The following is a 15,594-nucleotide window of genomic DNA, read 5'->3' as shown; positions in this document are numbered from 1 at the left end:
ATTTCATGGCAGTCATCTCTCATCAGGCAGCCTTCTTATCTTACTAGACATTCAAATAAAAACAAAACGCAATTGTTTTTAATTAAATTGGTTAGTTATACCTGAGAATAATAATTTGCTTTTAAAAATAACCATTTACAGAAATTATAACATTACCCACATGTTATTGAAAAACACAGAAACAAAACCATCTACTTGTAAGAGTATGGAAGTATGCAGAAAATAATATATATTAACATAATATTTAGAACTTTTTCCACACAAGAAAATGTGTTTGATGAATCAAGTAGAAGGTAACATTTTTAAAAAATGAGACAGTTTGGTGATGTAGTTTTATACTTCAGCAATTGCCTGGTTTGTATAAAACTCTGGGTTCGAAATAACTAAAGCCAATGAAATCATTCTACCTTAATTGCTAGCATATAATCACATTTAAAAAGGGTTTAAGAATCTTGGAAGTGATATTGAATGCCTTTGCTTCAGAACTCACAAGCAGAGGCAGAGGATCTCTGTGAGTTTGAGGACAGACAGGGATACGCAGAGAAACCCTGTCTCTAAAACTAAAACAAAAACAAAAACAAAAAAAATGTTTAAGATCTACACAAAATAATGTTAGTTTCAGATTTAGTGTGGTAATATAGACTTATATTGATTTTTTGTCTCCATTATATCTGATATATATTATTGATATTAATAGGGAACCCATCAAGAGAGAAGTGATTTATATAAAAAGAACACTGTGCTAAGGAGTCAGGGGACCTACATTCCTACAATCACTTATGTATTAGTTTTCAGTTAGTCCTCAAATTTATATGCTAAACAATTGTAGTTTTTTTCCTTCATCTTTTTAAAAAATGTTATGTATTTATACTTGTTACCTCATTTTTTCCCACCCTTATCCTTTCTACAATCTCTTCCCATATTGCAGGGAACCATGCAGTTGGATTGGTCTACCTGCCTTGGGAGGCATGTGTCTAGTTTTTCAGATTAGAGTCCATGGCTCCTGGGCACAATGTGCTTTCCATTTCCTAAAATACCAATGCACTCCCTCAGGTGGTGAAACATTCAGACTGCTTTGTGTTTTTCTGCATTTTCCCTTTGAAATCAAGGAAACTTTAAAACTTGACAGGACAATTGGTTTTAGGCATTAACCTTGCATACCCTATATAGCTTGCCAACATCTTTATATCCTGGCAACTGCAGCTATTGATCCTGCCAATTGCCATTATATTTTGTTTGTGATAATAGGATTTAAAACTCTGATTGCTCTAAGTAAAATTGTCACAGCCTCGGTTGTGACAATTTTACCCCTTCTACCTGGCCTGATTTCATTTCTCCCAGCCACATGAGGTGGCTTACACCACATCCCTCTTACTCCCCCTCAAATAATTTTGTTACAAATAAAATATATATAGATGATGGATAGATGATAGATAGATAGATAGATAGATAGATAGATAGATAGATAGATGAATATATGTATTCAGAGTCTACTTATTTATTTTAGGCTGCTCAGACCCAAAATAATTACACAGAAACTATATTAATTTAAACACTGTTTGGTCCATGATTTAGACTTTTCTGGTTAACTCTTATATCTTGAATTAACACATTTTTATTAATCTACGTATCACCACGACTGTGGCTTACCATGTAAAGTTCCAGCATCTGCCTACTTCGGCAGCTACATGGCTTCGCAATGACTACTCCTTCTTTCTCCCAGCATTCAGTTTAGTTTTACTGCCTAGCTCTATTCTGCCCTATCATAGGCACAAGCTGCTCTTTTATTCATTAACAAATAAAAGGAGCACATATACAGAAGGACTTTCCACATCATTTCTTAAGTCTATAACTTACCATTACATGGGTGACATTTTGCTATCTAGAAAGAAGGAAGAAGTAAATAAAGTTTTGCCTAAATGGGGATTACAAATTGATCCTGAAAAAAATACAGAGAGGAGATTCTGTCAATTACCTAGGTTATAAAATAGGTTTACAGAAAATTAGAATGCAAAAGGCCCAAATTAGGAGAGTCTAATTACGACTCTTAATGACTTTCAAAGCACTGTGAAGGCAAATTTTTCTCTGTCCTATTCTTGTAAGGGTATAGTGAAGAAGAAATCTTTAAATCAATAAGAGGCCTTCCTTTAGGCAAAAGGGAAAGCAAAGAAATTCCAAATTATAAAAGGCCCATAATTTAAATTACCTGGTTGACAACTCTTAGATCTGTCACCATTCTCCATTATCCAGATTTCTTTTTAACAACAAATAAAGAATTTCAAGGGCTGATTGATTCTTCAATATGCTGAGGATCTAGTTGCTCCTGCACCAGCTGTTCTAAAGCCTATATTTTCTCTTCCATTAAAGGCTGTCACTTATCTCATATTGATTTCTCAGTTAACCATTTTAAAGGTAAGGCTGGTGGTACCTTTACTTTGGGTTCTTGTACAACCTGAATGGCTGATGAACTTTTTACATAGTATCTTATAATGTCCTTCCCAGAAACGTGAGTTTCTGGGACTGCAGGAATGTTAATCCGGGTATTCCATTACTGCAACAGGTCATGACCCCATAAATTCACTGTGATATGAGCTACATATGGCCTCAGTTTTTCTCTTTGTCCTTCTTGTCCTATGTATTCAACCCATTTTCTGCTTTGTTTCATTTGAGATAGGGTTCCAATTCCTTCAAGTTGAACATCTACCTCTTGAAGGAGACCAATTCAAATGCCAAGATTCTGGATTAATGACAGTGACATCCACACCTATGTCCAGTAATCCCTCAATTACAATGTTATTTATACACACTCTTAGCTTGGGTTTTTGATCATTTATAGAAGTCTACAAAAATATATACTTCCTATTATCCATTTGAATTTTATTCATCTTTCATGTTTATTCCATCATTTAGAACACTATGTTTTTGTTTGTTTGTTTGTTTGTTTACAGCAGGCAATGGACATTTTAATTTTCCTGGTGTGACATGTCCTACACAGTGACTGGGAATGACTGGACCAAGTTTGACTTGGGGCCCTGTGAGAGGCCTCCCAAGGAGTGTCTGAATGGTAACAGATTGCTTTGTCTGTCTTTTGTTCATCTATATTCATTGGTCCAATGTCGACCTTTGCTACATCTCCTACATAATCCAGAAACTTGAGACCTTCTATTTTTTGCCATTCCCAGATGAGACATTATTTCTAGGAATGCCACAAAACATTTAAATGGTGTTTATGAATAACCAACAGTATGCTTCTTGGTGGTGGCAGGGACCTTGAAACTCCATGTAGTTGTAGCATTAAACATGGCTCCTGCCAGTACCTCTCATAAAGCTAGACTCTCAGAAAGATAATTAATGTGGTAGATACAGCCATCAAAGCCACAGCTTTAATTCTAGTCATATCACTTAGCAAATTAAACACTCATGTGGTCAGAAAAATAGAGATACCAATAAAGATAGATTCAGACCAAAAAAAAAAAACTCTAAATGGTTAACAGTATGTTTAAAAGTAAGTGTAGGCTTTTGAGAAGAAAGAAAAAGGATAATATCTTTAAAAAGAAAAAAAAAGAGTAGTTGGGTGTGTGGTGGCACACATCTTTAATCCCAGAACATGGGAGGGAGAAATAGGCAGATATCTGTGAGTTTAAGAATAGCCTGGTCTATAGAGTGAGTTCCAGAACAGCCAAAGATACACAGAGAAACCCTATCTCATAAAACCAGAAATTAAAAATAAAAATGAAAGAAATGGTAATGATTGAGAAAGTAGCAAAAGCTGCTAAAAGACATTTGATTATAAATGTTGCTATATTAATGCAACATATATATTTTGAAAATGCCTTGACTTCAAAATTTAAGTCAAAATATATGTTACTTTAGAGAAGAAGTTTAACTTTTGTCCCCACAGGAAATGAGAGGCTGTGGATTTATTCTAAGTTAAGGAAAATAAGGTTTGATCAAGGAATACACCCTGAAAAATATCTGGTAGGATTGATAGCCCAGATGATCCAATGTTTTCAGAGGACCTATGTTGGAGTTTCCTTTGATTTCCACATCCAGAATAGCCTCAGTACTGCTGACTAAGATGATCAAGCCTCAGAATATTCCAGTCAGGACTTGACCATAATCCTAAATTTTCTTTAGATCCTCATAATTGTATCAGTGCCCCCAATCATCAGGAAGTAGCCTAGGAAACTATGCTCACATTCTCAAAATAATGGGTTATGGATGTTTGTCTTTGTTTAGAGTGTTGATTACAAATTGTTATTGATAATGGTCAGAAAAAAAGCTAAACAAAGGAGATTAGATTCAGAGTTCTTGTTTTAAAAGGATGAAAGGTAGGGGGAGAAGTGCTGTGGGACAATTGTCTTGTACCCTGTAAAGATCTGTCACTTGTATTGGTTTAATAAAATACTGATAGGCCAGTAGCAAGGCAGGAAGTATAGGCAGGGTGACCAGAATAGGAGAATTCTAGGAAGAGGAAAGGCTCAGTGTGTAGCCATCACCCAGATGTAGAGAAAGTAGGATGAGAATGCCTCACTGATAAAGGTACCAAGCCACGTGGCTAACACAGACAAGAATTGTGAGTTAATATAAGATGTAAGTGTTAGTTAATAAGAAAGCCTGAGCTAATAGGCCAACCAGTTTATAATTAATGTAGGCCGCTGTGTGTTTCTTTGGTTCTGAATGGCTGTGGGACTGGACAGGACATAAACCTCTGTCAACATATATATTCTGAATCCACTTAGTATTGCTCATAGGTTATATTCTTCGAGTTTTAAAGTAAACTGAAACCATCAAATATGAAAGTAAATGGATAGAACTAAAAAATATTATACTAAGTGAAGTAATGCATGTCCGGAAAAACAAACACCATGACCACCATGAGTTCTCTCTCATTTGTCGTCCCTAATTCTAAATCTTCATATATGAGTATTAAGCTTGGAGTAAATGCAGACACTGGGAAAGTATCTGCTATTAATGGAGCCACTCTGGTTCTGTCCATCAGAGTTAGCCAGGTCAGCATCTTCCCATCTTTTGCCTTTAACCATCTCCATCTTTCTGTTTTAAAAATGTTATTGTAGATAGCATGCTGTGGTTTTTGGAATTTCATTTCAAGTCTAGCATAATTATCACTGCCTTATATGTGATAGATTTGTACATTGTGTTGTTATATCTAATTTATAACTAAATTTAAATTGATAAGCTGATTACCTTCTGCTTATCTTACATATATGTACTGTTCCCTTCCTTTTCATTCTTGCTCCACTTTATCTTTAAATTCCATTACTTCTAAATTAGTGTTGTTGACAATAATTATAAACTTTGTTATTTTGCAGGTTTCTCCAGAAACTTAAAACAGTACATTGTTAAACATTAATAAATAACACATTCCACATCCAAGTCAGAGAAACTTATAAAATGTATCTGTATTTATGTTTGTTTGCCTATACTGCCTGTACATAGTGCAGACACTCCATGATTCAGATGTTATTTTATGGAAATATACAAAATATGGTAAGATTTTACTAGTAAGAAAAAAGGTATCTTATGCAGGAAACTATGTCATCATCTTGGTGTCTTCATTCTTGTCTGTAAGTCTAGCTGTTCGTGCCTAATGAACTTCCTAAGAGATGACTTGGAGTGTAGATCTGGTAATAAATATGTATCACATTTGTATGCTTGAAAATTTCTAAAGAAAATATGAAAGTTTCAGACATCTAACACCCTGCAAAAAAAGCTTTCCAGCTTACAGAGCAGAGTGCAGATTTGATATTCAATGCTTATTTAAAGTCAGTACTTCCCGTTTAGAATCTTTCCATTAAAGCTCATTCTTCGTGAGAGGGAGCAAATGGCACTGACTTCATGATAGATTTCACAGAAGTTCATTTTAAGGTTCCACTGAGCTAAAGTAAATCTACTTTTTACTCATAAACTGCATTAAGAACATTTTTAAGGAAGCTCTGCATTTTAGTGGAGCAAAGGAATATAATGATCAGAGAAAGGGACAGGCTTCTTGCCACCTACATTCTAGTCCCAGACCCCAGCCTACTTGACATCATCCCCTGTTGACCTTACTACTGTCCTAGTACTCCCATTTAAATACACCACAGCTTGCCTAAACACTAGACAGTTTGCTTCTGACTGTAGCCCCATCCTCTCTCACTTTTCTTACAACAATTATTTCTGTGAGAAAGCTTCCACTGTTATCTTTGTTCTGTACCTTTAACATGTAAGTCTTCTGACCTAAAAGTCATTCCTTTAAAAAATGATTGTAAAGAAAGATATCATATCTATATATCAGTCTGTGAAAGAATGTGACCCAGAGCTCAGTACATGACCATTTCCAAAGATTGTGTGTGTGTATGTGTGTGTGTGCTGTATGAGAATTATATATATGAAAATGAATCATTTCAGTTGGCTATATTTACAAACTAAGGAAGAAAAATAACATAGTCTTATATTGTGTAAAAAAATAATTGATTAAAATCCAACATTTTTCATCATTTAAAAAGTTTATCTCCACATAAATTAACAGTAGAAGAGATGTGATAAATGTTGTCCTTATAAATGTGCAAGATTTTTCTCCATTACTGGTAATGTAAAACATTTGCATACTGTCATCACTCAGATTTAAAAACATATTGGATGATCTAAGAAATATTATACAAGGGGTGATGGAAGACTCTGTCTATATCAGTGTCTCTATATAAAACTTAAATTATGAAGAGTTAAAAGGGAGAAAGAACACTAAGACTTACAGATGGTAGAAAAAACATGTGAAATCTAAAGATGAGCTATAATAATTAACAAATGGTTGCTTGATTAAGCTTATAAATTGAGCTTACTTTTTCAAGTTTGTTTTGAAACAAACTTTCAAAAGTACCATTTATGTAAGTATTGAAAATACAAAATTTCAAGGACTTCACATGGAAATTTATGAATAAAATGCTGCTTAAAGAAATTAAGGAATTTTTAAATAAATAGAATTATATAAAAATCCAATGTGTGGAAATTTTTAATATGTGATATTTTCTGTCAACTTAACTTTTGAAGCATAAGTCTGTTGTTCAAAAGACATTAGCAAACTTTTTGTGACCTTAAGGATATATCCAGGGACTTAACCTCCTCCAAAAAAGAAATTTAAACAGAAGAACTAGAACATTATTCTGTTGTTGTGATAAATACCATACTGAAAAACAGCTTGGGCAAGAAAGGTGTGGCAGTGTTTTTGCTGGCCATCATTTCAAGAAGATAAAGGGGTAGAAACAATGATTGAGATCCTTGTATGGCCCTTGAATGTGATGATGGAGACAAACCTCTAGGACACAGAACTCCGTGAACCAACTCAACTTAATTCTAAGGTATAAAGAATATATAGGATTGGGGAGCTTGGGGACAAACACTAATTTGCATTAAGTAACATGGTCCTTTAATAAGGCTTCCTGCACAAGTTATCATGTGTGCAGCAGGGGCACCTTCTAGCAGGACCTGAGTTAAGTCTGGCATCTGGCTTTGAGACAACTTCCAGATAAGATCAGTCCTTTTGACCCAGGGGCATTCTCCAGATAAGGACAGGTAGAGAGCAGGAAGTTTCACTGAGCAGGGAAGGAGCCTTTAGGTTGCTGAGCTTTTCACACATTTGGAAAAAGCTGCCAGGCCTTGATAAACTGCGACCTCTGACCAGCCAGCAAGGTCTTCCAACAGAAAAGTGTTACTTCACTTTCCAGGTTAAAATGCATCACTGAAGGAAGTCAAAGCAGGGACTAAGGCGGGATCTTGAAGCAGCAATCATGACAGAACATTGCTTACTGCCTTACTCACACTCACTCAGGTTTCTTATATAACCCAGGATTACCTGCTACAGAACTGCTGATGCAAAATGGGTAAAGATAAGATCTCGGATAAGAACTAGTGATCAAGAAAATGCTATAGCAACATACTAACAGGCTAGTATGATAGAGATGATACTGAATTGTAACTTCCTCAGATAACTGTGGGATATGTCAAGTTGAGCCTTGAAGCTAACAACTGAGAAAAGCATGTGTTTTCTTTGAACATGGCTTCCATCTTGGAAGAGGAAGTGTAGTGGAACAAAGAAGCTCAGATCATGTTGGTCAAGGAGAGAGAGAGAGAAAGAGAGAGAGAGAGAGAGAGAGAGAGAGAGAGAGAGAGAGAGAAAGAGAAAGAGAGAGAGAGAGAGAGAGAGAGAGAGAGAGAGAGAGAGAGAGAGAGAGAGAGAGAGAGACCACGAGCTTGAATGAGTGCAGATACTGGAACATCTTCAAAAGAATTTCCCAAATAACTCACTTCTTCCACGTAGGTTCTTCTTCTTGAAGCTTCTATCATCCCCCAAAATAGGAGAACCAGGTTGGAACAAGTGTTTTATGTGTGACCCATATTTCATATTCAAACCATACCATTCCACCCTGACCCCTAAAGACTGATGGACATTTCATAATGCAAATTATATTTAGATCAATTGCAAAAATCCCCAAAGTCTTAGCTGTAATATCACCCAAAAGACCGGCTGCAAAGTCTCTTTTGAGAATCAAGGCCAAGTTCTTAGCTGTGACATCCTGTGACATTTAAAAGTATTCCCCATGCTTCTAATTTGGAGTACTAGCTTGGAGTAAGCATCCCATTCAGAAAAGGGGAACAGAGAGAGCGAAAACACGAATAGTCTAAAGGTAAATCAGAGGTTAACAAAGGAAATGCTACATCACAAGGACCCATGTTGTGCATTTGGGTTTATAGTGCCATGATGTGAGCTGTCATGATGTGCTTGAACAAGATTTCTATAGCCTAATATTTGTAGTCAACATGGCCCTTCTATTGGTGCTGGTAATTTCTATTCTTGGCAGACTTTCGATGTTCCTGGCATATCTTGAGGTCTTCAAGGTATCTTCTACTTCAATTTATCACTTTGCACTTCACCCTTTCAGGGATTTTTTGGGCAGGAAGTCTAACACCTGTACACATTGTATGGACATTCAGGCTTTCCTTGAAACCTTGAGAAGCACCCATGATCACATAACCCTCATATTAAGATGTATGCAAAGTGAGCATCACCTGGACGATGTCTAGTTATGCTAATCAGCTCCAGCAGTAACCAAATAGCAGTTATCCGGGTGATCCACTTTCATATGTGCAAACAGGGTGCTCAAAAGCCCCTATTTCTCAAGAGGATGTCTTTCAAATGAGTTTATACCCTACAAGTTATAGCCTGAAATGCAAATGGCCTGGCCAATTCCTGGGAGAGCCTCAAGACATCTTTTGTATCATTCCAGCACTTTTCCTGAATGGCCCAAACCTCTTCAGAAGCCGCGCTTTCCTCTGTCCCAATTCTGTGCATTTCTGACCAAACTACAAGCTTTGCAAACCTTCCTTCTCCATTATATATCATCAACAGTCTTCATAAACCTAGCTAAAAGAAGCTAGAAATGATCATGCCACAGCCTGAGTGCTTTGCCGTCTTGAGATTTTCTGTCAGATTTATTATTTGTCACCATTAAACTCAGACTCTAACAAAATGCTAGGGTATGGTCAAAGCATCATGAATAGACAATGCAGACAGTATAACACCCATGCCTCATGACCTCTAATCCAATATGTAATGTCTTTATTTCCAATCTGGAAAGTCTTGATGTAGAGCCCCTATAGCCTACATTTCCCTCAGTATTTGGATCTTCTAAGCTTTTACCTGAGCCATTCACTTACTGCATTCTGGGCTTCTCCAAATTCTCCTTGAAGAACAATACCAAAACCTTAGGACCATGTTACTCAGGTAAAGTAATGGCAACAGCTACAATCTAATGCCAAGTTAATGTTTTCATCATTGTGGCAAAATATCTGAAAAAAAGATAGAAGGAAGGGAATATTTGAGTTCACATTTTCAGTGGTTTCATCCATCCAGAGAGGCCAAGGATCAAGCAAAGTGTGCCACATCATAGTGGCCACATATTTAGAGTATGGTCTAATATTCTAAAACACACTCCACAGCAATGTTTTACCAACTAAGGCCTATCTTCTAAAATTATCTTCCGATTAGTGCCACACACTGATGACAAGGCACTCAGCACTTGCATCTATGGTGACAACGACAGAGGCATTACTTAAACACCTCACAGCACAGAACAGTTTCTGTCCAGTAAGTTCCTTGAATTCCTGCTACTTCAGACTACGCGAAGGTCGAAGTGACTTTGTGGAAAGTACCTGAGTGGACTCTTAGTGTTTGTGAAAAAACTCAATCTAATAATGCCTGTTGAATATTTATATCCCTGTATGGTTTATAACATCTTTGTTTTCCCAGCCTTTATTATTACTTATGTATGCTTCTCTGTTCAGTACTTAGCAAACCCCGAGGCTACCCAATAACAGTGTAATGTTCTTCACTTCAGTCAATGAACTTTAACAGAAACCAATGCATTTTAACTGAATTTTTGTTTATCTCGAGGAGCACATTTTAATGGAATCAATACATTCTTGCTGAAAGCCACATGAATCCATTGGAAAGCATACATTGTTACTGAAACCAATATGCAGCTTTATAATGTTTGTAGGTTTTAGGGTAAGCAAAGGCATACATTTTAGCTATAACCAATATATTTTTGTGGGACTAATACCAAGAAAGCCTCATTTCATAATAAAGTCAATTCATTCTTACACAAGTTAATATGGTATTCCATATTCCTGAGCCTGTTGTTCAGAATTAATGAAGACCATTATTTATACTGCTAAAAATGTGAGTGTTTCTAAAAATGATATTAAAATAAAATTAGTTTTAAGGTATATATTTATTAAGTAACAAAAAATACTGGAAGTAAAGCTAAGTTCCTTGTTTGTAATCTATGTTTAGATTTTTAAAGATATATATATATATCCAAATATATGTATTATAGCTAGAACTCAGTTGCTGAAATTTTAAAAATTCTTTTCTGTTTAATTAAATACTTAAGCTACAAGAGAAATTGAATGTTAAGTCATTTACAAATTTACAGTCCCCAAATACTCTTCTTCATTGCTCAAAGAACAGAAACTCTTAAGATTCTCTCACCAAACCCTTCCCCTCTGAAATACATTAACCCATAGAGAGCATTGCTAATCCTAAATGCATAAAAGAACATTAAAAGATAAATTTAAATAATGAATTGGCAATAAAACGGTCAAAAGAAAACATTAAAGAGGTGTTAAACAAAGCATATGTCTCTCTCTGTGTGTATTCTTGTTGTTGCATATCTGTAGTTAACATTACAACATTCTCTTAGGCTGTATGAAGAAAGCCTATTTTCTATTTCCACATTGGCTTAGTGTACTTCATCTTTAGCCCAAACAGAAATGGAAAAAAAAAAAAAACACATTTTGTGCAACTAATATTTTAAAATTCAAATGTGCTTTTATTTAGAGAGCAGTTGGTTATTTCCCAAGACATCACTTAATTGGGAGAGTAACCTTGTTCTAGAATTTATTCAACTTCAAATCTAAGGACAGTTTGTTTCCCCAGACATCTTCATTGCCTTTCAGTTTTCTCTGCTAATGACATTTCAGGAGGTTAAAGAATAAAGGAAGAGCTACACTATTGTAAATGTTNATATGTTTCAGGAAATCATGAATCATGGTTAAAAGAAAAATATTAAAATGAAATACAAAAATATTTCTAGTATATTTACTTGCTAATTATATAACCAATGAAAAAATTCTCAAAACACTTAGTTGACTTCTTCAATTAGGAAAGGTACAGAGAATAAGGGGAAGTTTTTATATTCTCAGTAAATAAATAAATGAAACAAGAAAACTTTATGGAGTAAATGCTAAATTAAAAAATAGAAAAACAAATTTCTACTGTAAAAGCAGTTTTCCAAGTCCCTCTTTGACTTTGAAGCTTCGTTGTAAACCTGTATTCACTGCCTATATTCTCAGCTCCATGAAGATCTAACCTCTAAACTGTTGTTAAGCTCGGAGCTTATTTTGACTCATGAAGTCCAACTCAGCTGCAGTGCTGTTTCTTATAGATGAGATTTTATTTTCTTTTTGCAACATATCTTCATGATTCCCCATTTTCTGTGTGTGGGTTCCAGAAGCAGGAACCGTGATGGAGTGTTAAAGATGTGAAGTACCAAACTCAGGATTTTTAACCTATGATGTATGGACCCCCAACTTTACCTGTGACTCAGAAACTGAACTCACTACAGGCATTTCTCATACCACCACATTGCTCTTCATACTAGCTAACCTTGGAGCTGACTCCTCCAAGCTCTCCCTCCAAGCTCGTCTACAGGCATCCTTCTCTCTTGCATTCCAGCTTCTACATCCACATGTACTCGCCATTAACTTTTTCTGAAGTAGCTTTGATCACTTTCAATCATTGGGTATAATTTCATTTAATCCAGTTAAGACTGAGTATAGCCATCACCTCTCCACAGATCCCTTAGTACTTCAGTACTGTCCAGTTATTAAATAACTATTAACCGATCTTAATCTTCACTCACATCAAGATCTCTTTTTTGTTTTCAAACCTCCTCCATTATTCCCTCCATCTTGAATTCATTTTGTCAAGTTCTCCGCTAGTCCTTAGTCAGCAGCAACAGTATTAAAAGTAGGCTGTCCAGCACTTGCATTTCAACCAAGGAGAACACAATGAATCAAGCAGAGTTTAGATAGTTTCATAGTCCTACCACATTGGCTTAACCAGTGCTCTGAGACCCATGTACAAAGGCAGGCCCAGATACCACACTTATATGTCCCTCAAATTGAGGGACTCTAAAATAAGCAGATCTCATCTACCATGAGGCTCTGGCACACCGATCACTCCCCTGGGATACTAATTGGAAGAATGTCCTGATGAAGGTGGAAGCATCTCTAGCTGTCTACCCTAGGTGACCGCAGGAATGTTGCATCCTATGTCTTTCTTGGAGGAAATCACTTCATGTATTTTCCCAAGGATAGTGAATAACAATGATTAGCCACCAACAATGTTTGCTTAAAAACATGTAGAAATTCCAAATCACAGTCATTCCAGTGTACACTTCCATATTCAGCTGAGATTTCAATTGTCCTAGCTTCAAGTCCTGCCAGTGTATTCAGCTTCTTTTGGACCCAGTCTCACTACATATACCTTTCCAGTTTGCCATACAGGTTACTTAACCCTCTTACTGTCCAGGATTTCACAGATATATGTAAGTAACTTTGGGAGGCAAACCTTGTAACAACAGAGATAGATGTCAATCAATTTAGTTTTAGCTAGGTTTACCTGGCTCCTCAAAGTCCTATGAAGCCTTTTCTGCTCTTTGTGCACATCTTTTACCACTGCCCACAATGATGCCTCCAAATAACAAGCTTTTGTGCACTCTCGTAACATTATAAAATCATCTGCTTCCTGCATAGCACAAAAGAATCATCTACACTGTAGACCAAATGACAACAGTGGGCTTTTTCTCATTTTGTTCAGTCTATAATCTTTTCTCTCATTTTAACTGCAAATTCTCTCAACAGAAATAGCTCTCACCTCAAGGAACTGATAGAGATGGCTTACTCTGGAGCCAAATATAAGTGACCAAGGTCTGGAAACACACGTTTAGATTTTCCTAAAATACTATGTTCTAGTGTGGTAGCAGTTCCATGAAGTTTTAAAGAAGAAGAGTAAAGAAAATAATAAATCAAGACACTTTTCAAATGCATTGGTGGGCATATCAAGTATAAAGTCTACAGAAAATTAAAAAAAAAACTACTGTAAACCTTGGATGGTGGAAACTAAAAATGTGTTTATACATTCTAAAGAATTGTCCTAGCAAGTTATATACAAAGGAAGACAGCAAGTGATGACTAAGGAGTTAAAGATGCCTAAGATAATTTGGAACTGGACTTGAAATGTTCCATCCTCTCCACATCACTGAAGTTCTAATCCATCAATCATTTTTAGGTCACAGCTTCTTTGATCAGTTCTTGTGAACAGAACCCCCTCATCTCTACTCCTTTGAGTACCACTTGCTCTCAGATCAGAGCCTCATCACCTATTGTTTCTAATAGCACCAAGTTGTCTCTATGGACCTTATCCTTCGATTATTACTGGACATTCAGTCCATGTAATCTGAAACACCTGACAGCAGATTTAAACAGGGCAACTCCCCACCCATTTCTAAAATTCCTCTCTTTTCTGATTTTCTCGGGTCTATTAACACTGCCTTATTCCAATGTCACTCCAGACAGAACAGGACACACACTGGATAATTTCTCCAGCCTAATTTTTAGCAGCTGCAACCATATTAGCTACATATTTCATCCTTTGATGCTTAAAATTTTGTGCCTATTCTGTCTGTCTTCATTCATTCTCCATTCCACCTCTAAGGTGATCATTCGCCAAGAAAAATTTAAGTGGGTATAATCTCAATTCATTCATTGCTTACAGTGTAAAATATATACTTTAAAAGGTATCACTGTTATTCTTTGCTTCCTTACCTTCCTATTCTTTCAGCATCTCTCCCTTTCTATCCTATAATTTATTCTGTACAAAGACTGCCTAAGCTTTCCTGGTCCAATGGCCCTTTGTTCTTATTCTCATCCTTTGCCCATCTTCCCATCTGTGAATGCACAATAAACAGACAATCATATTCCAACTCAGAATGAGTATCATCATCTCCTTTGAGTGAAACAGATAAGACTCTATGTGCGTAATCTGAAAATATTTGTCAAATTTTGTGTTGGAGACTTACTTTTGCTAGCTAGTCCTCTGTTTCTTTAACTTAAAAATCAGGATACAGAACAGAGAATGCCTGATACAGCACCAGTACATCTGGACACATAATAAATCATGTCATCACTAGTAATTTTGCCATTGTTGATGTTCTCCAGAGTTCTTCTCAATCTCTAGTATCTTTAGGCATTGTATAGTTCATGTATGAATAATTTACTATTGTTGTGCATACACATAACAATTAAGAAACTCTTGTTTTAGATCCCGTGAGTAAATTGGGAGCATGGGGACCATGGGAGAGGGTGGAAGGGGAGGGGAGAATAAGAGAGGGGAGCAGAGAAAAATGTATAGCCCAATAAAATCAATTTAAAAAAGAAACTCTTGTTTTGACAATGATTCTATTATTTATTGTTTCCTCCAAATAACTTCTAAAGTGATCTTTCCAAATAGATATTCATTACATTTTTATTGATTGAATTTCTTGGTACTTTTTCATTTCCTTGGGAAAGGCAAGAATAATTATTTCTTATATATATTAGTTCTCTGCATGACTGGCATTCACAATTTCACATACATAATAAATTTATAGGGTCTATGTTTGAATTCAACTAAATCTTATTACATGCTATTTAAGAGAATTTCAATAAGAAATTATAGTTTGGGATCTTTAAAGTAAGCCAGTGTAGTGCACTAAAACTTTATGATTTGTTTTTGTTGAAATAGGAGCGGCGGGGCTGCGTCCCCGGCACCCGGCCTCCCGCATGGCTAGCTTATGCCCAGAAATAATTACACGGAAACTGTATTCTTTCAAACACTGCCTGGCCCGGATAGTTCCAGTTCCTTATGGCTAGCTCTTACATATTGTTCTAACCCATTTCTAATATTCTGTGCAGCCCACGAGCTGGCTTACC

The sequence above is a fragment of the Alexandromys fortis genome, unplaced genomic scaffold (genome assembly GCF_014885135.2).
Source record: "Alexandromys fortis isolate MF-2015 unplaced genomic scaffold, M_Fortis_MF-2015_v1.1 scaffold_96, whole genome shotgun sequence".
NCBI classification, from domain to species: domain Eukaryota; kingdom Metazoa; phylum Chordata; class Mammalia; order Rodentia; family Cricetidae; genus Alexandromys; species Alexandromys fortis.
Note: the sequence above shows the minus strand (reverse complement) of the source record.